At 36.8% G+C, this 25,770-nt stretch overlaps 1 pseudogene across 1 annotated transcript; it reads right to left on the bottom strand.

The window, feature by feature from the left end:
* Positions 1-994: 994 nt before the first annotated feature.
* LOC309653064 (ubiquitin carboxyl-terminal hydrolase isozyme L5 pseudogene) lies at positions 995-2,466 on the bottom strand (annotated as a pseudogene). The gene has a single exon. The product of its transcript is annotated as a ubiquitin carboxyl-terminal hydrolase isozyme L5 pseudogene (transcript).
* Between the last annotated feature and the right edge of the window lie 23,304 nt (positions 2,467-25,770).

Raw genomic sequence — 25,770 nt, forward strand, 5'->3', positions numbered from 1 at the left:
CAGCTGTCTAATTGTTGTTTTTGTGGGTATTTAAAAGTCTGTATCTTGTACTCTGCCATCTTGCCAATGTCACTCCCTAAGTTAAATTCAAACTGAATCTTTTTTTTTATTTTTTAACATCTTTACTGGAGTATAATTGCTTTACAAAGTTGTGCTAGTTTCTACTGTATAACAAAGTGAATCAGCTATATATATACATATATCCCCATACCCCTCCCTCTTCCATCTCCCTCCCACTCTCATTAACCCACCCCTCTAGGTGGTCACAAAGAACCGAGCTGATCTCCCTGTTCCATGTGGCTGCTTCCCACTAGCTATAATTTTACATTTGGTAGTGTATATATGTCCATGCCACTCTCTCACTTTGTCCCAGCTTACCATTCCCCCTCCCCATGTCCTCAAGTCCATACTCTACATCTGCATCTTTATTACTGTCCTGGCCCTAAGTTCTTCAGAACCATTTTTTTTAAATACATATATATGTGTTAGCATACGATACTTGTTTTTCTCTTTCTGACATACTTCACTCTGTATGACAGACTATTTCCATCCACCTGGCTACAAATAACTCTATTTCATTTCTTTTTATGGCTGAGTAATATTCCATTGTATATATGAGCCACATCTTCTTTATCCATTCACCTGTTGATGGACATGTAGGTTGCATCCATGTCCTGGCTACTGTAAATAGTGCTGCAATGAACATTTGGTATGACTCTTTTAGAATTATGGTTTTCTCAAGGTATATGCCCCATACTGGGATTCCTGGGTAGTATGGTAGTACTATTTTTAGTTTTTTAAGGAACCTCCATACTGTTCTCCACAGTGGCTGTATCAATTTACATTCCCACCAACAGTGCAAGGGGGTCGCCTTTTCTCCACACGCTCTCCAGAATTTATTGTTTGTAGATTTTTTGATGATAGCCATGATGACCTGTGTGAGGTGATACATCATTGTATTTTTTTTTTTTAATGATGAGAAGAAACAAGAGACTCCATTTAATCAAGATCTGACATTTATAAATTTTAAGCATTTAACCAAGCTGGAAGATTGGAAGATTAATTATAACAATTACAGGTAGAGAATATCATCTGTCTATTTTCATTATGGTAGTTCATTACGGTTCATTACGGTAGTTATCTATCCAGAGAACCAACAGGAGTTCTCAGATCCAATGTCATATAATAGGATTTGGGCAAGCGCTCTGAACACCACTTTTATTTAATATGCACCACATGCACATGATGCAGGCAGGGAGAGGTTATGAATCCATGCATTGAAGACGAGACAGACTGGGACTATTGCCAAACGTGCGCTGAGTCGATTAGGATGTTGCTCAAAGTTCTTTATACTTAATGGTTTCCTTGAAAGTAAGTGCAGAAGCAGAAATGTGTACACATCCCAAAGCATCTTCTTCTTCATTTGGTTTCCTGTGCTTTCTTTGCATTCTGTTTTTCTTTTGCCTTTTCTACTAGTGGTATTAACTGCTGGTGTTCTGCTAAAGTCTTTAACAATTCCATAATCAACAGCAGATAATTATGCTTCCTTCTGATATTTTCAATCTTATATCTTTTTAATTTCTGTACTTCTTCTTCAATAAGCATCTGATTTTTGGCAACCTCTGACTGAATAGCACTTAACATGTTATTACCCTGATCTGTATCCATGGGTTCCTCCTCAGCAAGTTGTCTTTGTAACTCTGCTATCTTCTGTTCATATATCATTTTTCTGTCAGACACAATGGCCATTAAGTTAAATCGAATTTCACCTTCACTGTACTTTTGTATCCTTTTTTCTATGACTGGCCTCACTGCTCTGATCCAATCATCTTGATTGCATGCACCTAAATCAATCGGTCCTTCTCTTAATCCATCTAATTCATACAGTCTTCCATTAACAGGAACATAACTGACAAAGTGAAAAGCATCTTCTTCTTTTGCTGATGTCTTTGCATCAAATTCAAACATTTGCTGTCTGGTGAAACTGTTGTGTACTTGTCGAATCACATCCGAATTACTCAGTGCCAAACCTTTCATAGCTGCATCAAAGCTTTGTGAAAATTCTTTAAACTCTGATAATGTGTCTCCTAAATGGACATCTTGATGGGTACAGTTCAATAACACACTTACTATGGCTTGAGTAGCACAAGCATTATTAATTACCTGCTTGGCAAAGAATATCGTGTCAAGTCTGGAGTCCTGAACCACAGAGCCTGCTGGCTCTTCTCCTGGCTGCCACTTGAAAAGAAAAATCAGCCCATGAACTGGCTTTAATTTTTCAAAATTCTCAGGCTCTAAACTCCATATTTCTTCTACTTGGGCTCCTCGGCAACCAAATACTTTAATGAGCTCGGTGAAGACCCCGGGGTCACTTTCCCTGAGGCACCACTCCCCAGCATTGCCCGTCATGGCCCCGGCCACACGCCGCCCCGCTCCAACTCCGGCTCCGGCACCCCCCCAATCCAGCCGCCTCCGGCCACTCCTCATTGTAGTTTTGATTTGCATTTCTCTAATGATCAGTGACGTTGAGCATCCTTTCATGTGTTTGTTGGCAATCTGTATATCTTCTTCGGAGAAATGTCTATTTAGGTCTTCTGCCCATTTTTGGATTAGGTTGTTTGTTTTTTTGATATTGAGCTGCATGAGATACTTGTATATTTTGGATTAACCCTTTGTCAGTGGCTTCACTTGTAAATATTTTCTCCCATTCTGAGGGTTAACTTTTCGTCTTGTTTATGGTTTCCTTTGTTGTGCATAAGCTTTTAAGTTTCACTAGGTCTCATTTGTTTATTTTTATTTCCATTTCTTTAAGGGGTGGGTCAAAAAGGATCTTGCTGTGATTTAAGTCATAGAGTGTTATGCCTATGTTTTCCTCTAAGAGTTATAGTGTCTGGCCTTACATTTAGGTCTTTAATCCATTTTGAGTTTATTTTTGTGTATGGAGTTAGGGAGTGTTCTAATTTCATTCTTTTACATGTAGCTGTCCAGTTTTCCCAGCACCACTTATTGAAGAGGCTATCTTTCTCTATTATATATTCTTGCTTCCTTTATCAAAGATAAGGTGACCATATGTGTGTAGGTTTATCTCTGGGCTTTCTATCCTGTTCTATTGATCTATATTTCTGTTTTTGTGCCATTACCATACTGTCTTGCTTACTGTAGCTTTGTAGTATAATCTGAATCAGGGAGCCTGATTCCTCCAGCTCCGTTTTTCTTTCTCAAGATAGCTTTGGCTATTCAGAGTCTTCTCTGTCTCCATACAAATTGTGAAAAATTTTGTTCTAGTTCTGTGAAAAGTGTCATTGCTAGCTTGATAGGGATTGCATTGAATCTGTAGATTGCTTTGGGTAGTAGAGTCATTTTCACAATGTTGATTCTTCCAGTCCAATGACATTGTATATCTCTCCATCTATTTGTATCATCTTTAATTTCTTTCATCATTGTCTTATAGTTTCTACATACAGGTCTTTTGTCTCCTTAGGTAGGTTTATTCCTAGGTATTTTATTCTTTTTGTTGCAATGGGAAATGGGAGTGTTTCCTTAATTTCTCATTCAGATTTTCATCATTAGTGTAAAGGAATGCAGGAGATTTCTGTGCATTAATTTTGCATCCTGCTACTCTATCAGATTCATTGGTTAGCTCTAGGAGTTTTCTGGTAGCATCTTTAGGATTCTCTATGTATAGCATCATGTCATCTGCAAAGAATGACAGTTTTACTTTCTTTTCCTATTTGGATTCCTTTTATTTCTTTTCCTTCTCTGATTGTTGTGGCTAAAACTCCCAAAACTATGTTGAATAATAGTGGTGAGAGTGGTAGCCCTGCCTTGTTCCTTATCTTAGAGGAAATGGTTACAGTTTTTCACCATTCAGAACGATGTTGGCTTTGGGTTTGTCATATTATAGCCTTTATTAACTTGAGGTAGGTAGCCTATATGCATACTTTCTGGAGAGTTTTTTCATAAATTGGTGTTGAATTGTGTTGAAAGCTTTTTCTGCATCTATTGATATTATCTTATGTTTTTTATCCTTCAATTTGTTAGTATTGTGTATTACATTGATTGATTTGCCTATTGATGAATCCTTGCATTCCTGTGATAAATCTCAATTGATCATGGTGTATGATCCTTTTAATGTACTGTTGGATTTTTTTGCTAGTATTTTGTCGAGGAATTTTGTATCTATGTTCATTAGTGATATTGGCCTGTAGTTTTCTTTTTTGGGACATATTTGTCTGATTTTGGTATCAGGGTGGTGGTGGCATTGTAGAATGAGTTTGGGAGTGTTCCTCCCTGTGCTATGTTTTGGAAGAGTTTGAGAAGGATAGGTGTTATCTCTTCTCTAAGTATTTGATAGAATTCGCCTGTGAAGCTATCTGGTCCTGGGTTTTTGTTTGTTGGAAGATTTTAAATCACAGTTTCAATTTAAGTGTTTGTGATTGGTCTGTTTATATTTTCTCTATCTTCCTGGTTTAGTCTCAGAAGGCTGTGCTTTTCTCAGAATTTCTTCCAGTTTGTCCAATTTATTGGCATATAGTTCCTTGTAGTCATCTCTCATGATCCTTTGTATTTCTTCAGTGTCAGTTGTTACTTCTCCTTTTTCATTTCTAAATCTATTGTTTTGAGTCTCCTCCCTTTTTTTCTTGATGAGCCTGGCTAATGGTTTATCAATTTTGTTTATCTTCTCAAAGAACCAGCTTTTAGTTGTATTGATCTTTGTTATCATTTCCTTCATTTCTTTTTCATTTATCTCTGATCTGATCTTTATGATTTCTTTCCTTCTGCCAACTTTGGGGGGTTTTTTGTTCTTCTTTCTTTAATTGCTTTATGTGTAAGGTTAGGATATTTATTTGAGATGGTTCTTGTTTCTTGAGGTAGTATTGTATTGCTATAAACGTCCCTCTTAGAAGTGCTTTTGCTGCATCCCATAGGTTTTGGGACATTCTGTTTTCATTTTCATTTTTTTCTAATTTATTTTTGATTTCCTCTTTTATTTCCTCAATAATCTCTTGGTAATTTAGTAGTGTGTTGTTTAGCCTCCATGTGTTTGTATTTTTTACAGTTTTCTTTTCCTGTGATTAATAACTAGTCTCATAGTGTTTTGGTCGGAAAAGATACTTGGTACAATTTCAAATTTCTTAAATTTACCAAGGCTTGATTTGTGACCCAAGATATGGTCTATCCTGGAGAATGTTCCATGAGTACTTGAAAAGAATGTGTCTTCTGTTGTTTTTGGATGGAATGTCCTTTAAAGATCAATTAAGTCCAGCTTGTTTAATGTGTCATTTAAAGTTTGTGTTTCCTTATTTATTTTCATTTTGGATGATCTGTCCACTGGTGAAAGTGGGTGTTAAAGTCCTCTACTATAATTGTGCTACTGTCAATTTCCCCTTTTATGGCTATTAGCATTTGCCTTATATATCGAGGTGCTCCTATGTTGGGTGCAAAAATTTTTACAATTGTTATATCTTCTTCTTGGATTGATCCCTTAATTATTATGTAGTGTTCTTCTTTGTCTCTTGTAAAAGTCTTTATTTTAAGGTCTATTTTGTCTGATATGAGAATTGCTACTCTAGCTTTCTTTTGATTTCCATTTGCATGGAATATTGTTTTCCATCCCCTCACTTTCACTCTGTGTGTGTCCCTAGGTCTGAAGTGGGTCTCTTGTAGACTGCATATATATGGGTCTAGTTTTTGTATTCATTCAACCAGTCTATGTCTTTCGTTTGGAGCATTTAATCCATTTACTTTTAAGCTAATTATCGATATGTATGTTCCTATTGCCATTTTCTTCATTGTTTTGGGGTTTTTTTTTTTAGGTCTTTTCCTTCTCTTGTGTTTCCTGCCTAGAGCAGGTCCCTTAATATTTGTTGTAAAGCTGGTTTGGTGGTGCTGAATTCTCTTAGGTTTTGCTTTTCTGTAAATGATTTAATTTCTCCATCAAATCTGAATGAGATTCTTCCTGGGTAGAGTAATTTGGTTGTAGGGTTTTCCCTTTCATCACTTTAAATATTTCCTGCTACACCCTTCTGGCTTGTAGAGTTACTGCTGAATGATCAGCTGTTAACCTTATGGCGATTCCCTTGTATCTTATTTGTTGTTTTTCCATTGCTGCTTTTAATATTTTTTCTTTGTATTTAATTTTTGATAGTTTGATTAATATGTGTCTTGGCGTGTTTCTCCTTGGATTCATCCTGTATAGGACTCTCTGTGCTTCCTGGACATGACTGACTATTTCCTTTCCCATGTACAGGTAGTTTTCAACTCAAATATCTTCAAATATTTTCTTAGAAACGTTTTTTGTCTCTTCTTCTTCTGGGACCCCTATAATTTGAATGTTGGTTCATGTAATGTTGTCCTAGAGGTTTCTCAGACTGTCCTCAATTCTTTTCATTCTTTTTTCTTTATACTGCTCTGTGGTAGTTATTTCCACTATTTTATCTTCCATGTCACTTATCTATTGTTCTGCCTCTGTTATTCTGCTATTGATTCCTTCTAGAGAATATTTCATTTCATTTATTGTGTTATTCATCATTGTTTGTTTGCTCTTTAGTTCTCCTAGTTCCTTGTTAAACATTTCTTGTATCTTCTCCATTCTATTTCCAAGATTTTGGATTATCTTTACTATCATTACTCTGAATTCTTTTTCAGGTAGACTGCCTATTTCCTCTTCATTTGTTTGGTCAGTGGGTTTTTACCTTGCTACATCATCTGTTGCATATTTTTCTATGGTCTCATTTTCTTAGCTTTCTGTGTTTGGGGTCTCCTTTTCACAGGCTGCACATTCATAGTTCCCATTGTTTTTGGTGTCTGCCCCCAGTGGGTCAGTTTGGTTAAGTGGCTTGTTTAGGCTTCCTGGTAGAGGGGACTATTGCCTGTGTTCTGGTGGGTGGGACTGGATCTTTTCTTTCTGGTAGGCAGAGCCACTCCCAGTGGTGCTTTTCTGGGTGTCTGTGAGCTTAGTATGATTTTAGATGGCTTCTCTGCTAATGGGTGGGGTTGTGTTCCTGTCTTGCTAGTTGTTTGGCATGGGGTGTTCAGCACTGGAGCTTGCTGGCCGTTGGGTAGAACTGGGTCTTAGCATTGAGATGGATATCTCTAGAAGAACTCTTGAAGATTGATATTCCATGGGGCTTGGAGGTCTCTGGTTATCCAATGTCCTGAACACACCTCTTCCACCTCAGAGACTCAGACTGACATCAGGCCAGAGCACCAAGACCCAGTCAGCCATGTGGCTCAGAAGAAAAGTGAGAAATAGAAGAAAGAAAAAAATTAATAAAAATGTTACTAAAAAAAATAATAAAGAAGGAGAGAGCAACCAAACCAATAAACAATTCCACCAATGATAACAAGTGCTAAAATCTATACTCATATAAACATAAAAATCAGAAACAACAGTAGCAGCCAGCAGACCCGAAGTCTACAGTTGCTCTCAAAGTCCACCACCTCAATATTGGGATGATTCATTGTCTATTCAGGGTATTCCACATTTGCAGAGTGCATCAAGTTGATTGAAGGATTTAATCCACTTCTCCTGAGGCTGCACAGAGAAATTTCACTTTCTCTTATTTGTTTGCACAGCTCCTGGGGTTCAGCTTTGGTTTTGGCCTCACCTCTGTTTGTAGGTCGTCCTCAGGCATCTGTTCCCGCCCAGACAGTATGGGGTTAAAGCAGCTGCTGATTAGGGGGCTCTTTCTCACTCATTCCTGGGTGTGGGAGGGGCATGGTAGTTATAATTGGAATGCAGGGGGAACCTGTGGCAGCAGAACCTGGTGTGACGTTTCAACAGCCTGAGGTGCACCGTGTGTTCTCCTGGGGAACTTGTACCTGGATCTTGGGACCCTGGCAGTGGTGTGTTACACAGGCTCCCAAGGGTGTGTGGATAGTGCCCTGTGCTTGCACACAGGATTCTTGGTGGCTGTAGCAGCAGTGTTAGCATTTCATGCCCATCTCTGGGGACCGAGCTGATAGCCATGGCTCATGCCCATCTATGGACTCATTTAAGTGGTGCTCTGCCTTCTGTGGGCAGACAGCGAAGGAATCCCCTCTCCTCACGCACCCTGAAACAATGGTCTTCTGCCTATTAGGCAGGTCCAGACCTGCTGGACTCCCAGATTCCCTTCCAACTAGCTGTGATGCAAAAGCCCCCTTCAGGCTGTGTTCTCACAGCCAACACCAGTCCTCTCCCTGGGATCTGATCTCTGAAACCCGAGCCTCAGCTCTCAGCACCCACCTGCCCCAGCGGGTGAGCAGACAAGCTTCTCAGACTAGTGAGTGTTGGTCTGCACCAATCCTCTGTGTGGGAATCTCTCTGTTTTGCCCTCTACACACTGTTGCTGTGCTTTCCTCTGTGGTTCTGAAGCTTCTCCCCTGCCCACTCCTTGTCTCTGCCAGTGAAGGCACTTCCTAGTTGTGGAAACTTTTCCTCCTTCACAGCTCCCTCCCAGAGGTGCAGGTCCTGTCCCTATTCTTTTGCCTCTGTTTTTTCTTTTTTCTTTTGTCCTACACAGGTACGTGGGGGATTTTCTTGTCTTTTGGGAAGTCTGAGTTCTTCTGCCAGGTTCAGTAGGTGTTCTGTAGGAGTCGTTCCACATGTAGATGTATTTTTGATGTATCTGTGGGGAGGAAGGTGATCTCAACCTCTTACTCCTCCACCATCTTGAAGGTCCCCCTCAAAATGAATCTTGAGATCACTGGTGTGCTTTAAATTTCCAAGAGAATTTGAGGTTTTGTTTCAATTATTGTTTAAATAAAACCTTTATTTTGGTATGATGTGTCACTACTGAGGGATATTTTCATAAAACATGAGCTTCAATTGTTTTATTTATCAGTAAAATAAGACTTTGATTCAATGCCCTAAAAATGAACTAATGGAGCAATAAAAATTGCTGGAGGTAATGAGATTAATAACAGAGAGAACTTCACGCATAAATGATGTATTTACACAAGTGAATGTCCAATGACCTCATGGCAAATGAAGGTTTTATTGCAGTTCAATTAAAGAAAATTTATGGGAGAACTGAATACTCTCACAGCACATAGTAATATTGGAATGCTAAAATTGAATAATGCTGGGTAGTATCTTTTACTAACATATTCAAATTATACAATCATTTTTGTCTATACCAACTAGCCATTCTTCACTTGCAATAAGTAATGAAGCATTAACTACTTAGAAATTATTCAATAAAGAATGCTTCATTAAATGTTATTTTTATAATTTTTAGTATTACATCTTATGATACTAATCGAATAATTCTTCAGTAAAGAGGATTTATTGTTAAAAACAAGTTTATTTTTTAGTTTAAGATAATAGTATCATCTATGACATTAAATTAATAGTATTAACTTTATTCAATTCATTTCATAGTTTTGTTTGTAATTAATTTTAAAATTTGTCTTGCAATTTTGCATTATTTGTATAAGTTATAAAAATAAGGAATTTATACTTTATGTTTGTGTTCATTTAAGTACTAAAGTAAAGGGGAAAATCATTTAAATAAACATTGGGGGTCTGTACTGTGAGATTTTGAAAAGCACCATTTGTCAAGTTTGAGAAATCTTGGCATGACAGTTAATAGTTTGAGGTATAGAGTCATATAGATTTGAGTTCTAATCATTGTTTTAACACTAACTTGTTGTGTGACCTTTGACAACTTACTTAACATTTATAACCCACAGTTTCCTCATCTGTGTAGTGGGAGTAATTATAGTATTGATCTCACAGGGTTGTTGTGAAGATGAAATATAATGTGTGTAAAGCACGTATCACAGTGACTGGCACATTGTAAACATAAAAATGTTAGCTGTTAATAGTTGTTATTATGAAAAATATAAATATTTCTCACAGTAAACCTGGATTTAGCCTCAAAATCCCTACAATTCAAAGTCATAAAGCTTTCCAGAAGACAATATATGATAAGCAACTCAAATCCATTAGATGTACATCAGGATTTGGGGAAAACATAATTTCCCGCTGCATGAGTTAAAGAATAGATTTTATTAAGAGGACTTATATGAACCAAGGACATTTACATATGCAAGAGAACTAAAATAATAGGCCTCCTTGATCTAGCATCACCTAGAAAAGTTTAGTAGGGTCGGCACATATTATCCAATAGTATGGGTCTGTGACCCAATAAATGAACATAGTTCTCCTGTGGGACCAGTCTGAAAAAAGCAGTCTTATCAGCGGAGAACTAACTACATAGACTGCTAGAAACTAGGCAGTCTTGATTTAGGGGGTCTTTTGTATGCAAGAGCTGTTTGTAATGTTATATTCCCAGAATATGAAGAACTTGGTGTCAATGGGATCCCTGTTTGGTGGAAGGAAGCACAGGTCCAGGGGGAAGCTGGGCTTGGATGCAAACTCCCTTTCTGGGAATAGAGGGAGTCTCTGGTTCCAATGAGCTGTTTGTCAAAACAGAGTCATTTTCACTCAATTTATTCACTTTTTTCTACAGGAAAATTGAATTTCAAATCAAATTGAAATCTGACAACTGACAAAAACATGATTCCAAGTTTTTCCTCCAAACCAATGTTTACTTTATAAAATCAATAATTTTTAAAAATCTAAAAAAATAAAATAGAGGAAAGAGAGAGGAAGTGAAAGAGTAGGAGGAAGAAAAATAAATCAAAATACAATCATGAAACAGTGAGAATCCTTAGAGATTTTATATAAAAAAAACCTCTAGTGCATTGCTAAGAGAGATTTTATAATCCTGTGCCATACAGTCCTGTTCCTTGCATCACAACCACTGAGGAGAATATTAATGATCTCAATGGTAAATCTAATAAATTTATCCATAGTGTAGTATAGGTAAATAAAGAGAAGGAAAATATGAAAGAGAAGTTCAGATACATAGAAAATTGAACTGAAAAGTCTAGCATATATGTGTTCTAAGTTACAGAGGAGAGAATAGAGAAAATAGGGGAGAAGCAATATTCAAAGAAAAGAGTGACTTAGAGTTTTCCAGAATTGAAGAAAGACAAATATACACAGGAAAAAAAATTAGAGTTAAAACGGAGAAGGATAAATAGAACTAACTCAATGCTATACACATTATAGAGAAACTGCACATAAAATATAAAAAGAAGATCTTAAAAGCAATCAGAGAGAAAAGACAGAGTACTCACAAATAAAAATAGACAGGGGACTTTATTAGTAGCAATAATAGAAATTAATCAATAAATCATTTTCAGCTTTCAGAGAAAATAATTTCTTATGTAGAATTTTATGTCCAGGTAAATCATTATTCAAGAGTGAAGACAAGAATTAACTGTATAACAACAACAACAACAGCAACAACAAAAAGAACAGAAACAAGAGCAAAAAGAACAACTTATTAGATAGTATAAAAACAAGACAAAACAAAAGTACTGGAAAATATGGTAAAATAGTAAAGGAAGACTGGAGTTAAATTATTATAATGTACTCATAATATTCAGAAGAAGAGTAGAAAATAAAGATATGGAATGACTTTAGATATTGTTAAGTCAAGTAGGTAAGCAAATTTTTAAGGGTAATCAAAAGAAAAATGTAAATAGAATGTATATCAACACCAGTAGAGGAAAAATCATGTAATATAAGGCAGAAAAAGAAGTTAAAGAAAGCATAGAAAAGGCAGAATTATTAAAAATACAAGATAAGACAGTAGAAATAAATCTAAACATGTCAGTCATCACAACACATATAAGTGGACTAATCTTACCAATTAAATGGCAAAGATAGACTGGATAGAAAACTTTAAAAAAATTATAAATTATTTGTGAGAAATACATGTAAAACATAAGCACACAGAAAGATTCAAAGCAAAGAGATGGGAACAGAAATCTAATGTGTTTATGTTAATATCAGACAAAACAGATGAAAAGGCAAAAATATTATTAGTAATAAAGAGGGTCAGTACAGAATGGTAAAATAAACAATTTCCAAGAAGATAACAGTTCTAAAGTTGAGTGCATTTAACAGCATAGCCACAAAGTATCTAAAGCAGATTGAAATAATTACAAGTAGAGTATGACAACCCACAATCATCGTGGTATATTTTAACACCGCTTCTTCAATAACCCATCCTAAAGCTTTTCTATGATTTTCCATTTGATTTTGCTCACATCATTCAAGTAGGCATGCCAAATTTTTAAGGTTTAAGAGAAAGAAGATGGAACTATATGACAGGGATCCCCAACCCCTGGGCCACGGACCAGTACCAGTCTGTAGCCTGTTAGGAACCAGGCCACACAGCAGGAGGTGAGTGGTGGGTGAGCAAGCGAAACTTCATCTGTATTTACAACTACTCCCCATCAGTGGCATTACCGCCTGAGCTCTGCCTCCTGTCTACATTATGGTGAGTTGTATAATTATTTCATTATATATTACAATGTAATAATAATAAAAAATAAAGTGCACAATAAATATAAAGTGCTTGAATCATCCTGAAGCCATCCCCCCGTCCTGGTCTGTGGAAAAATTGTCTTCCACAAAACCAGTCCCTGGTGCCAAAAAGTTGGGGACAGCTGCTATATGATACTAGAAATTATGATGGAACTGTTGTATATTATTTTTTCTATAACTTTGGTATTTCCCAAATCTCCTGTAATTCATACATATTATTCATTTTTATATAATAAAAATGAACTAATAAACTTTTAACAAATGAATTAAAAGTAAAAATAATTGTATCCCTAACATATAATATATTGCTTGGCACAGATTAGGCATTCATGAAAAACTGGTTGAAATATAATTGAGGTCATTTGAAAAAAATTGTATAGTGGTGGATAAAACACTCTTTTGGGAGAAGTGAGTTTACTAGGGCTCTGCTATCTACTATTTATGTAGTTTTCAGAATTTCAGTCTAAGCTACAACTTTCTTACTGAAAAATATAAATGATAAACTTTCCTGACAAACTTATAAGACTGTGAAAATCAAATGTATACAAACATGCTTGGGAAACAATAAAATACTATAAAATGCAGTATAATATTAAAAGTATACCCAGTTGCATAGTAGTTCATTCATCTTCTTGTCATTATGCCCACTTTTAAAAATAAAGCATAGTTGATTTACAAAATTATATTACTTTCAGGAGTACAAATTAGTAATTCAATATTTTTAAAGATTATACTCCATTTAATGTTATAAAATATTGACTATATTTCCTGCACTCTACGATATATCCTTGTACCTTATTGATTTTATACATAGCAGATCATACGTCTTAATCCTCTACCCTGCAGGTGTCCAGAGCACCCATTTGGCTGGAAGAACTCTGGTCTGAAGGGCCAGCCTGGTGCAAGGCCTCTGCATGCAGCATCCTGTCAGCAAGTGAAACTAGAGGAAGAACAAAGAAAAAGAGAGGGGAAAAAAAAAGGGGGAGCTTCAAGATGGCAGAAGAGTAAGATGTGGAGATCACCTTCCTCCTGACAAATATATCAGAAATACATCTATAAGTGGAACAACTCCTACAGAACACTTACTGAACGCTGGCAGAAGAACTCAGACCTCCCAAAAGGCAAGAAACTCCCCACGTACCTGGGTAGGGCAAAAGAAAAAAGAAAAAACAGAGACAAAAGAATACGGATGGGGCTTCCCTGGTGGTGCGGTGGTTGAGAATCTGCCTGCTAATGCAGGGAACAAGGGTTCGAGCCCTGGTCTGGGAAGATCCCACATGCCGCGGAGCAACTAAGCCCGTGAGCCACAACTGCTGAGCCTGCGCGTCTGGAGCCTGTGCTCTGCAACAAGAGAGGCCACGATAGTGAGAGGCCCGTGCACCGCGATGAAGAGTGGCCCCCGCTTGCCGCAACTAGAGAAAGCCCTCGCACAGAAACGAAGACCCAACATAGCAATCAATCAATCAATCAATCAATCAATAAATAAATCTTAAAAAAAAAAAAAAAAGAATACGGATGGAACCTGCACCAGTGGGAGGGAGCTGTGAAGGAGGAAAGGTTTCCACACACTAGGAAGCCCCTTCACGGGCGGAGACTGCGGGTGGCAGATGGGGGAAGCTTCAGAGCCATGGAGGAGAGTGCAGCAACAGGGGTGCGGAGGGCAAAGCGGAGAGATTCCCGCACAGAGTACCAACATTCAGCAGCCCGAGAGGCTTGTCTGCTCACCTGCCGGGACGGGTGGGGGCTGGGAGCTGAGGCTCGGACTTCAGAGGTCAGATCCCAGGGAGAGGACTGGGGTTGGCTGCATGAACACAGCTTGAAGGGGCTAGTGCACCACAGCTAACCGGAAGGGAGTCCGGGAAAATGTCTGGAGCTGCTGAACAACGAAGAGACTTTTTCTTGCCTCTTTGTTTCCTGGTTCGTGAGGAGAGGGGATTAAGAGTGCCACTTAAAAGAGCTCCAGAGACAGGCGCGAGCCGTGGCTACCAGTGTGGACCACAAAGACAGGCACGAGATGCTAAGGCTGCTGCTGCAGCCACCAAGAAGCCTGTGTGCAACCACAGGTCACTATCCACACCTCCCCTCCCAGGAGCCTGTGCAGCACGCCACTGCCAGGGTCCCATGATCCAGGGACAACTTCCCTGGGAGAATGCATGGTGCACCTCAGGCTGGTGCAACATCACAGGGATCTTTGTCACTGCAGGCTCGCGCTGCACTCCGTAACCCTCCCTACCCCCGGACTGAGTGAGCCAGAGCCCCTGAATCAGCTGCTCCTTTAACCCCGTCCTCTCTGAGCAAAGAACAGACACCCTCAGGCAACCTACACACAGAGGCGGGTCCAAATCAAAAGCTGAACCCCAGGAGCTGTGCAAACAAAGAAGAGAAAGGGAAATTTCTGCCAGAAGCCTCAGGAGCAGCGGATGAAATCTCCACAATCAACTTGATGCACCCTGCATCTATGGAATACCTGAATAGACAAAAATCATCCCAAATTGAGGAGGTGTACTTTGGGAGCAACGATATATATATATTTTTTCCCCTTTTTCTCTTTTTGTGAGTGTGTATGTGTATGCTTCCTTGTGTGATTTTCTGTGTATAGCTTTGCTTTTACCATTTCTCCTGGGTTCTGTCTCTCCTTTTTTTTTTTTTTAATACAGTTTTTAGCACTTGGTATCATTGGTGGATTTGTTGTTTGGTCTGGTTGCTCTCTTCTTTCTTTCATTATTTTTTTTATTACTTTAAAAATTTTTCTAATAATTATTTTCTATTTTTTATTTTAATAACTTTTATTTTATTTTAATTATATTCTTTTTTCTTTCCTTTCTCACTTTTATTCTTACCCATGTAAATGAAAGGCTCTTGGTGCTCCAGCCAGGCATCAGAGCTGTGCCTCTGAGGTGGGAGAGCCAAGTTCAGGACACTGGTCCACAAGAGACGGCCCACCTCCATGTAATATCAAATGGTAAAAATCTCCCAGAGATCTCAATTTCAATGCCAAGACCCAGCTCCACTCAACGACCAGCAAGCTACAGTGCTGGACAACCTATACCAAACAACTAGCAAGACAGGAACAAAAACCCATCCATTAGCAGAGAGGCTGCCTAAAAGCATAATAAGGCCACAGACACCCCAAAACACACCACCAGACATGGATCTGCCCACCAGAATGACAAGATCCAGCTTCACCCACCAGAACAAAGGCACAAGTCGCCTCCACCAGGAAGCCTACACACCCACTGAACCAACCTTAGCCACTGGGGATAGACACCAAAAAAAAACCGGGAACTATGACCCTGCAGCCTGAGAAAAGGAGACTGCAAACACAGCAACTTAAGCAAGATGAGAAGACAGAGAAACACACAGCAGATGAAGGAGCAAGGAAAAAACCCACCAGACCTAACAAATGAAGAGGAAATAAGCAGTCTACCTGAAAAAGAATTCAAAATAATGTTAGTAAAGATGATCCAAAATCTTGGAAACAGAATGTAGAAAACACAAGAAACGTTTAACAAGGACCTAGAAGAACTAAAGAGCAAACAAACAGTGATGAACAACAAAATAAATGAAATTAAAAACTCTCTGGAAGGGATCAATAGCAGAATAACTGAGGCACGAGAATGGATAAGTGACCTGGAAGATAAAATAGTTGAAATAACTACTGCAGAGCAGAATAAAGAGAAAAGAATGAAAAGAATTGAGGACACTCACAGAGACCACTGGGACAACATTAAACACACCAACATTCGAATTATAGGGGTCCCAGAAAAAGAAGAGAAAAAGAAAGGGACTGAGAAAATATTTGAAGTGATAATAGTTGAAAAATTCCCTAATATGGGAAAGGAAATAGTTAATCAAGTCCAGGAAGCACAGAGAGTCCCATACAGGATAAATCCAAGGAGAAACAGGCCAAGACACAAAGTAATCAAACTATGAAAAATTAAATACAAAGAAAAAATGTTAAAAGCAACAAGGGAACAACAACAAATAACACACAAGGGATTCCGTATATGGTTAACAGCTGATCTTTCATAAAAAAAACTCTGCAAGCCAGAAGGGAGTGGCAGGACGTATTTAATGTGATGAAGGAGAAAAACGTACAACCAAGATTATGCTACCCAGTCAGGATTTCATTCAGATTTGATGGAGAAATTAAAACCTTTACAGACAAGCAAATGCTAAGAGAATTCAGCACCGCCAAACCAGCTTTACAACAAATGCTACAGGAACTTCTCTAAGCAGGAAACACAAGAGAAGGAAAAGAGCTACAATAACAAACCCAATACAATTAAGAAAATGGTAATAGGAACATACATATCGATAATTACCTTAAATGTAAATGGATTAAAAGCTCCAACCAAAAGACATAGACTGGATGAATGGATACAAAAACAAGACCCATATGTATGCTGTCTACAGGAGATCCATTTCAGACCTAGGGACACATTCAGAGGGAAAGTGAGGGGATGGAAAAAGATATTCCATGCAACTGGAAATCAAAAGAAACCTGGAGTAGCAATTCTCATATCAGAAAAAATAGACTCTAAAACAAATATTATTGCAAGAGACAAAGAAGGACACTACATAATGATCAAGGGACCAATCCAAGAAGAAGATATAAAAATTGTCAATATTTATGCACCCAACATAGGAGCATCTCAATACATAAGGCAAATACTAACAGCCATAAAAGGGGAAATTGACAGTAACACAATCATAGTAGGGGACTTTAACACCCCACTTTCACCAATGGACAGATCATCCAAAATGAAAATAAATAAGGAAACACAGGCTTTAAATGATACATTAAACAAGATGGACTTAATTGATATTTTTAGGACATTCCATCACCAAACAACAGAATACACATTCTTCTCAAGTGCTCATGGAACATTCTCCAGGATAGATGATATCTTGGTTCACAAATCAAGCCGTGGTAAATTTAAGAAAATTGAAATTGTATTAAGTATCTTTTCCGACCACAACTCTGTGAGACTAGATATGAATTACAGGAAAAAAATCTGTAAAAATATACAAACACATGGAGGCTAAACAATACACTACTTAATAACCAAGAGCTCACTGAAGAAATCAAAGAGGGAATCAAAAAATACATAGAAACAAATGAGAATGAAAACTCGACAACCCAAAACCTATGGGATTCACCAAAACAGTTCTAAGAGGGAAGTTTATAGCAATGCAATCCTACCTAAAGAAACAAAAAAATCTCAAATAAACAACCTAACCTTGCACCTAAAGCAATTAGACAAAGAAGAACAAAAAACCCCAAAAGTTAGCAGAAGGAAAGAAATCATAAATATCAGATGAGAAATAAATGAAAAAGAAATGAAGGAAACGATAACAAAGATCACAAAACTAAACGCTGGTTCTTTGAGAAGATAAACAAAATTGATAAAACATTAGCCAGATTCAACAATAAAAATAGGGAGAAGACTGAAATCAATAGAATTACAAATGAAAAAGGAGAAGTAACAACTGACACTACAGAAGTACAAAGGATCATGAGTTATTACTACAAACAACTCTATGCCAATAAAATGGACAACCTGGAAGAAATGGACAAATTCTTAGAAATGCACAACGTGCCAAGACTGAACCAGGAAGAAATCGAAAATGTGAACTGAAAAATCACAAGCACTGAAATTGAAACTGCAATTAAAAATCGTCCAACAAACAAAAGCCCAGGACCAGATGGCTTCACAGGTGACTTCTATCAAATATTTAGAGAAGAGCTAACACTTATCCTTCTCAAACTCTTCCAAAATATAGCAGAGGGAGGAACACTCCCAACTCATTCTACAAGGCCACCATCACCCTGACACCAAAATCAGACAAAGATGTCACAAAGAAAGAAAACTACAGGGCAATATCCCTAATGAACATAGATGCAAAAATCCTCAACAAAATACTAGCAAACAGAATCGAACACCACATTAAAAGGATCATAAAACATGATCAAGTGGGGTTTATCCCAGGAATGCAAGGATTGTTCAATATACGCAAATCAAGCTCTGTGATACACCATATTAACAAATTGAAGGAGAAAAAGCATATGATCATCTCAATAGATGCAGAAAAAGCTTTCAACAAAATTCAACACCATTTATGATAAAAACGCTCCAGAAAGTAGGCTTAGAGAGAACTTTCCTCAAATTAATGAAGTCCATGTATGAAAAACCCACAGCCAACATCATCCTCAATGGTGAAACACTGAAACCATTTCCACTAAGATCAGGAACAAGACAAGGTTGCCCACTCTCACCACTATTATTCAACATAGTTTTTGAAGTTTTAGCCACAGCAATCAGAGAAGAAAAAGAAATAAAATTAATGCAAATCGGAAAAGAAGAAGTAAAGCTGTCACTGTTTGCAGATGACATGATACTATACATAGAGAATCCTAAACATGCTACCAGAAAACTACTAGAACTAATCAATGAATTTGATAAAGTAGCAGGATACAAAATCAATGCACATAAATCTCTTGCATTCCTATATAATAATGATGAAAATGTGAAAGTGAAATTAAAAAAACACTCCAATTTACCATTGCAACAAAAAAATAAACTATCTAGGAATAAACCTACCTAAGGAGACAAAAGACCTGTATGCAGAAAATTATAAGACACTGATGAAAGAAATTAAAGATGATTCAAGTAGATGGAAAGATATGCCATGTTCTTGGATTGTAGGAATCAACATGGTGAAAATGACTCTACTACCCAAAGCAATCTACAGATTCAATGCAATCCCTATCAAACTACCACTGACATTCTTCACAGAACTAGAACAAAAAAATTTACAATTTGTATAGGAACCCAAAAGACCCCGAATAGCCAAAGCAATCTTGAAAAAGAAAAGCGGAGCTGGAGGAATCAGGCTCCTAGACTTCAGACTATACTACAAAGCTACAGTAGTCAAGACAGTATTGTACTGGCACAAAAACATAAATATAGATCAATGGAACAGGATAGAAAGCCCAGAGATAAGCCCACACACATATGGTCACCTTATCTTTGATAAAGAAGGCAAGAATTTACAGTGGAGAAAAGACAGCCTCTTTAATAAGTCGTGATGGGAAAACTGGACAGCTACATGTAAAAGAATGATGTTAGAACACTCCCTAACAAAAAACACAAAAATAAACTCAAAATGGATTAAAGACCTAAATGTAAGGCCAGACACTCTCAAACTCTTAGAGGAAAACATAGGTAGAACTGTCTATGATATAAATCACAGCAAGATTCTTTTTGACTCAGCTCTTAGAGAAATGGAAATAAAAACAAAAATAAGCAAATGGGACCTAATGAAACTTAAAAGCTTTTGCACAGCAAAGGAAACCATAAACAAGATGAAAAGTCAACCCTCAGAATGAGATAAAATATTTACAAATAAAGTAACTGACAATGGATTAATCTCCAAACTTTACAAGCAGCTCATGCAGCTAAATATAAAAAAAAAAAACAAACCCAGTCTAATAATGAGCAGAAGACCTAAATAGATATTTGTCCAAAGAAGGTATACAGATTGCCAACAAACACATGAAAGAATGCTCCACATCATTAAACATTAGAGAAATTCAAATCAAAACTACAATGTGATATCATCTCACATGGGTCAGAATGGCCATCATCAAAATATCTACAAACAATAAATGCTTGAGAGAGTGTGGAGAAAAGGGAACCTTCTTGCACTGTTGGTGGGAATATAAACTGATACAGCCACTATGGAGAACAGTATGGAAGTTCCTTAAAAAACTACAAATAGAACTACCGTATGACCCAGCAATCCCATTACTGGGCATATACCCTGAGAAAACCATAATTCAAAAAGAGTCATGTACCAAAATGTTCATTGCAGCTCTATTTTCAATAGCCAGAACATGGAAGCAACCTAAGTGTCCATCAACAGATGAATGGATAATGAAGATGTGGCACATATATACAATGGAATATTACTCAGCCATAAAAATAAAAGAAATTGAATTATTTGTAGTGAGGTGGATGGACCTAGAGTCTGTCATACAGAGTGAAGTAAGTCAGAAAGAGAAAAACAAATACTGTATGCTAACACAAATACATGGAATCTAAAAAAAAAAAAATCGTCATGAAGAACCTAGGCGCAAGATGGAAATAAAGATGCAGACCTACTAAAGAATAGATTTGAGTATACGGGGAGGGGGAAGGGTAAACTGGAACAAAGTGAGGGAGTGTCATGGACATATATACACTACCAAATGTAAAATAGATAGCTAGGGGAAGCAGCCGCATAGCACAGGGAGATCAGCTGGGTGAATTGTGACCGCCTAGAGGGGTGGGATAGGGAAGGTGCGAAGGAGGGAGACGCAAGAGGGACATATGTATATGTATAACTGATTCACTTTATTATAAAGCAGAAACTAACACACCATTTTAAAGCAATTATACTCTAATAAAGATGTTAAAAAAAGTTTAAAAAAATCCTCTACCCTTATTTTGCCCCTCCCCCAATTCTTCTTCCACCTGGATAGCACTGGTTTTATTTGTTTTCCTATATCTGTGAGTCTGTTTGTTTTGTTGTATTTATTCATTTTTTGTTTTGTTTTGACTATAGCCATTCTGACAGGTGTGAGGTTATATTGTCTTTTTTTTTAACATCTTTATTGGTGTATAATTGCTTTGCAATGGTGTGTTAGTTTCTGCTTTATAACAAAGTGAATCAATTATACATATACATATATCCCCATATCTCCTCCCCCTTGCATCTCTCTCCCACGCTCCCTATCCCACCCCTCTAGGTGGTCACAAAGCACTGAGCTGATCTCCCTGTGCTATGCAGCTACTTCTTACTAGCTATCTATTTTATGTTTGGTAGTGTATATATGTCCATGCCACTCTCTCACTTTGTCCCAGCTTACCCTTCTCCCTCCCCATGTCCTCCTGTCCATTCTCTACATCTACGGCTTTATTCCTGTCCTGCCCCTAGGTCATTGTGGTTTTTATTTACAGTTCTCTGATGATTAGTGAGAATTATTCCATGTGACGATTAGCTATCTGCATGTCTTTTTGGAAAAATGTCTATTCAGGCTTTCTGCTCTTTTAAAACTTGGACTTTTTTTGATATTGATTTGCATGAGCTGTGTATATATTTTTGGATGTTAACATCTTATTGGTCATATCATTCGCAAATATTTTCTTCCATTCAGTAAGTTGTGCTTTTGTTTTGTTTTGTTTTTTAGTTTATTTTCTTCAGAGACTTTATTGCAGGGCCCCAGTTTCCTTATCTGAAGATAAATGATTATAAGTAACAGTTATCTGAAGGGAGAATTCTGGGAGAATTAAACTATCCCCTACAAGACCCAATGAGTGTACTTAGGTATTAAGACCTGATTGCCTAGGGTGTGAAAGTTCACAGCACGGTGTACTCCAGGACCTTCCTTAGAGGTTTAAAAACCTGAAACAAATGTTCTTAATACAAGAACCAATGTTTAAAGCATAAAATCCTTACTTGGAGTGTTCAGCCCAGTTGATTATCAAAAGCTATTTTTAAAATGCTTCAATACTGATGATATTAAAACTACCAAAACTCTGTAATGATCACAAAGATTTGGCCTCCCAGGACTTTGGTCCAAAGTCATTTTGACTCCTGATAACATTGCAGAGATGTCAGTCAGATACTTCTTAACCTAACAATGTGGCATCTGCTGTCTATGTTTTCCGTCGATCATAATCTCCAACCATCTTCTTAATGTGTGACAATTTGCTCTTCAACTGCTTGCAATAATTCCTCTTACTTTTGTAATCTGCAGATCCCTTAACTTGCTTCAGTCTATTGTATTCATCAGCAGCAGCCATGTACTCTTCACTCTCTTCTCTATAGTCATCCAGTTCTTTATCTAGACGAGAGAGTTCTTTATTGATCTCATCAAGCTCTGCTTGTAAGCTCTTGTATTCCTGCAGGCCAGTGTCAAAATTCCTCTTGTAGAGTTGTCTTTGTTGATCTGAAGTGATAGGTGGATATTCCCTGATCCAGTCCTCCTCCAGCTCATCGCAGGACTCGCCGCCTGTCGTGTAGTCTGTTTCATAGTGGTCTTGCTCTGATCTCCTCGACTTTCCTGTGCTTTTGTTTTGATGACAGATTATTTTGCTCTGCAAAACCTTTTAAGTTTAATTAGGTAACATCAGTTAATTTTTCTTTTGTTCCTTTGCCTTAGGAGACAGATCCAAAGAAATATTGCTACAATTTATGTCAAAGATTGTCCTAATTATGATTTCTTCTAGACGTTTTATGTTTTCCAGTCTTACATTTAGGTCTTTAATCCATTTTGAGTTAATTTTCGTGAATGGTTTAAGAAAATGTACTAATTTTATTCTTTTACATATAGGTGTCCACTTTTCCCAGCACCACTTATTGAATAGACTGTCTTTTCTCCATTGTATATTCTTGCCTCCTTTGTCATAATTTAATTGACCATAAGTGCATGGATTTTTTTCTGGACTCTCTATTTTGTTCCATTGATCTATGTGACTACTTTTTCTGCCAGTAAAATAATTCTTTGATTACTGTAGCTTTGTAGTACATTCTGAAGTCAGGGAGTGGGATACTTCCTGCTTTGTTCTTTTTTCTCTTTTGCTTTGGGTGTCCAAGGTCTCTTATTGTTCTATATAATTTTTGATTATTTGTTTTAGTACTGTGGAAAATGTCATGGATGTTTTGATACGGATTGCATTAAATCTTTAGATGGTTTTGGGTAGTATGGACATTTTAGCAATATTAAATCTTTCAATTCATGAACACAGAATACATTTTAATTCCTTTTTATCATCATCCTCAATTTCCTACATCAATTTTTTATAGTTTTCAGAGTATAGGTCTTTCATCTCCTTGGTAATTTTATTTCTAGTTATTTTATTCTTTTAGATGTGATCTTAAATGGGATTTTTTTCTTGCTTTCTCTTTCTGATAGCTCATTATTAGTGTATAGAAAAGCAGCAGATATCTGTATGTTAATCTTGTATCCTACAATTTTACTGAATTTTTTTTTATTACTTCCAATAGTTTTTTTGGTAGAGACTTTAGGATTTTCTATATGTAGTATGTCATCTGCAAATAGTGACAGTTTTACTTTTTCTTTCTAATTTGTATGGCTTTAATTTTTTTCATCTCTAAATGCTGTGGCTAAGACATCTAATATTGTGTTAAATAGAAGAGGCAAGAGTAGGCTCCTTTTCTCTTTTTTGATTTTAGAGGGAAAGATTTTAGCCTTTCACCATTGAGTATACTGTTTGGTGTGGTTTTCTCATGAATAACCTTTAGTATATTGAGATATGTTGAGGTATGTTTCCTCTACACAAACTTTGATAAGAGATTTTATCATAAATGGATGCTTAACTTTTTCAAATGTTTTTTTTGGCATCTATTGAGATGATTTTGTGATTTTTATTCCTTCTTTTGTTACTGTGGTGTACCACATTGATAGATTTGTGGATATTAAACCACCCTTGCATGCCTGTAATAAATCCCACTTGATCATGGTGTATTATCCTTTTTACATATTGTTGGATTCTGTTTGCTACTATTATTTGAGGTTGTTTTCATCTATATTTATCAGAGATATTGGCCTGTAATAATTTTTTGTAATTTTTCCCACATATTCTTTTTTATGTTTATTTTATTTTACTTATTTTTTTTTACTTTTATACAATTTTTAAAGGTTGTTGTCCATTTACAGTTATTAAAAAAATATTGGCTACAATCCCCGTGTTGTACAATATTCCTTGAGCATATCTGACACTGAATAGTTTGTGTCTACCACTCCTCCAGCCCTAAATTGCCTCTCTGCCCCCACTGGTAACCACTACTTTGTGCTCTATATCTGTGAATCTGCTTCTTTGTCTTATACTCACTAGATCATTGTGTTGTATTTTTTAGATTCCACATATAAGTGATATCACACAGTATTTGTCTTTCTCTGTCTGACTTATTTTACTTAGCATAATGCTCTCCAAGTCTATCCATGTTGCTGTAAATGGCATCATTTTGTTCTTTTATATGGCTGAGTGATATTCATTTGTTATATATATAACATATATATGTTATATAACATATATATATATATCACATCTTCTTTATCCATTCATCTGTTGATGGACAATTAGGTTGTTTTTATATTTTGGCAATTGCAAATAATGCTGCTATGAACATTAGGGTGCACATATCTTTTCAAATTAGTGTCTATGTTTTTATTGGAGCAGAATTGCTGGGTATATGGTAGCTCTATTTTTAGTTTTTTTGAGAAACCTCCATACTGTTTTCCACAGTGGCTGCTTATATAGGTTGGATATTAATCTTTTATCAGTCATATCATTTAGAAATATTTTCTCCCTTTCAGTAGGTTGTTTTTTCATGTTGTTCATGGTTTCCTTTGCTGTGAAATACCTCTTAAGTTTAATTAGGTCTGATTTAATTATTTTTAGTTTTATTTCCTTTACTTTAGGAGACAGATCCAAAACAATATTGCTGCAATTTATGTCAAAGTATGTTCTGCCTGTTTCCTCTAGGAACATAGGCAGAAAATCTATCTTTCTGAACATCTATCCTTCTGAAACTATTCCAAAAATTTGCAGGGGAAGGTAGACTCCCAAACTCATTCTATGAGGCCAGCACCACCCAGATACCAAAACCAGACAAATATATCACAAAAAAAAGAAAATTACAGGCCAATATCATTGATGAACATAGGTGCAAAAATCCTCAACAAAATACTAGCAAGCAGAATGCAACAATACATTAAAAAGATCATACACAATGATTAAGTGGGATTTATCTCAGGGATGCAGAGATTTTTCAATATCTGTAAATCAAGCAATGTGATACACTACATTAACAAACTGAAGAATAAAAACCAATATAATGATCTCAATAGATGCAGAAAAAACCTTTGATAAAATTCAACACCCAATTATGATTAAAAACAAAAACACTCTCCAGAAAGTGAGCATAGAGGGAACATACCTCAACAAAATAATGGCCATATATGACAAACCCACAGCTAACATCATACTAACAGTGAAAAGCTGAAAGCATTTCCTCCACGATCAGGAACAAGACAAGGATGCCCACTCTCTCCACTTTTGTTCAACATAATTTTGGAGTTCCTAGCCACAGCAATCAGAGAAGAAAAAGAAATAAAATGAATCCAATTGGAAAGGAAGAAGGAAAACTGACACTGTTTGTAGAGGACATGCAATATTCTTTTTTTTTTAGTTTCTTTGCCTGGTTTTGGTATCATGGTAATGGTGGCATCATAGAATGCATTTGGAAGTGTTCCCTTTTCTTCAACTTTCAGAATAGTTTGAGAAGGATGGGTATTAGGTCTTCTT

Source organism: Balaenoptera physalus (genome assembly GCF_965194825.1).
Source record: "Balaenoptera physalus genome assembly, chromosome: X".
In the NCBI taxonomy this organism is placed as follows: Eukaryota; Metazoa; Chordata; class Mammalia; order Artiodactyla; family Balaenopteridae; genus Balaenoptera; species Balaenoptera physalus.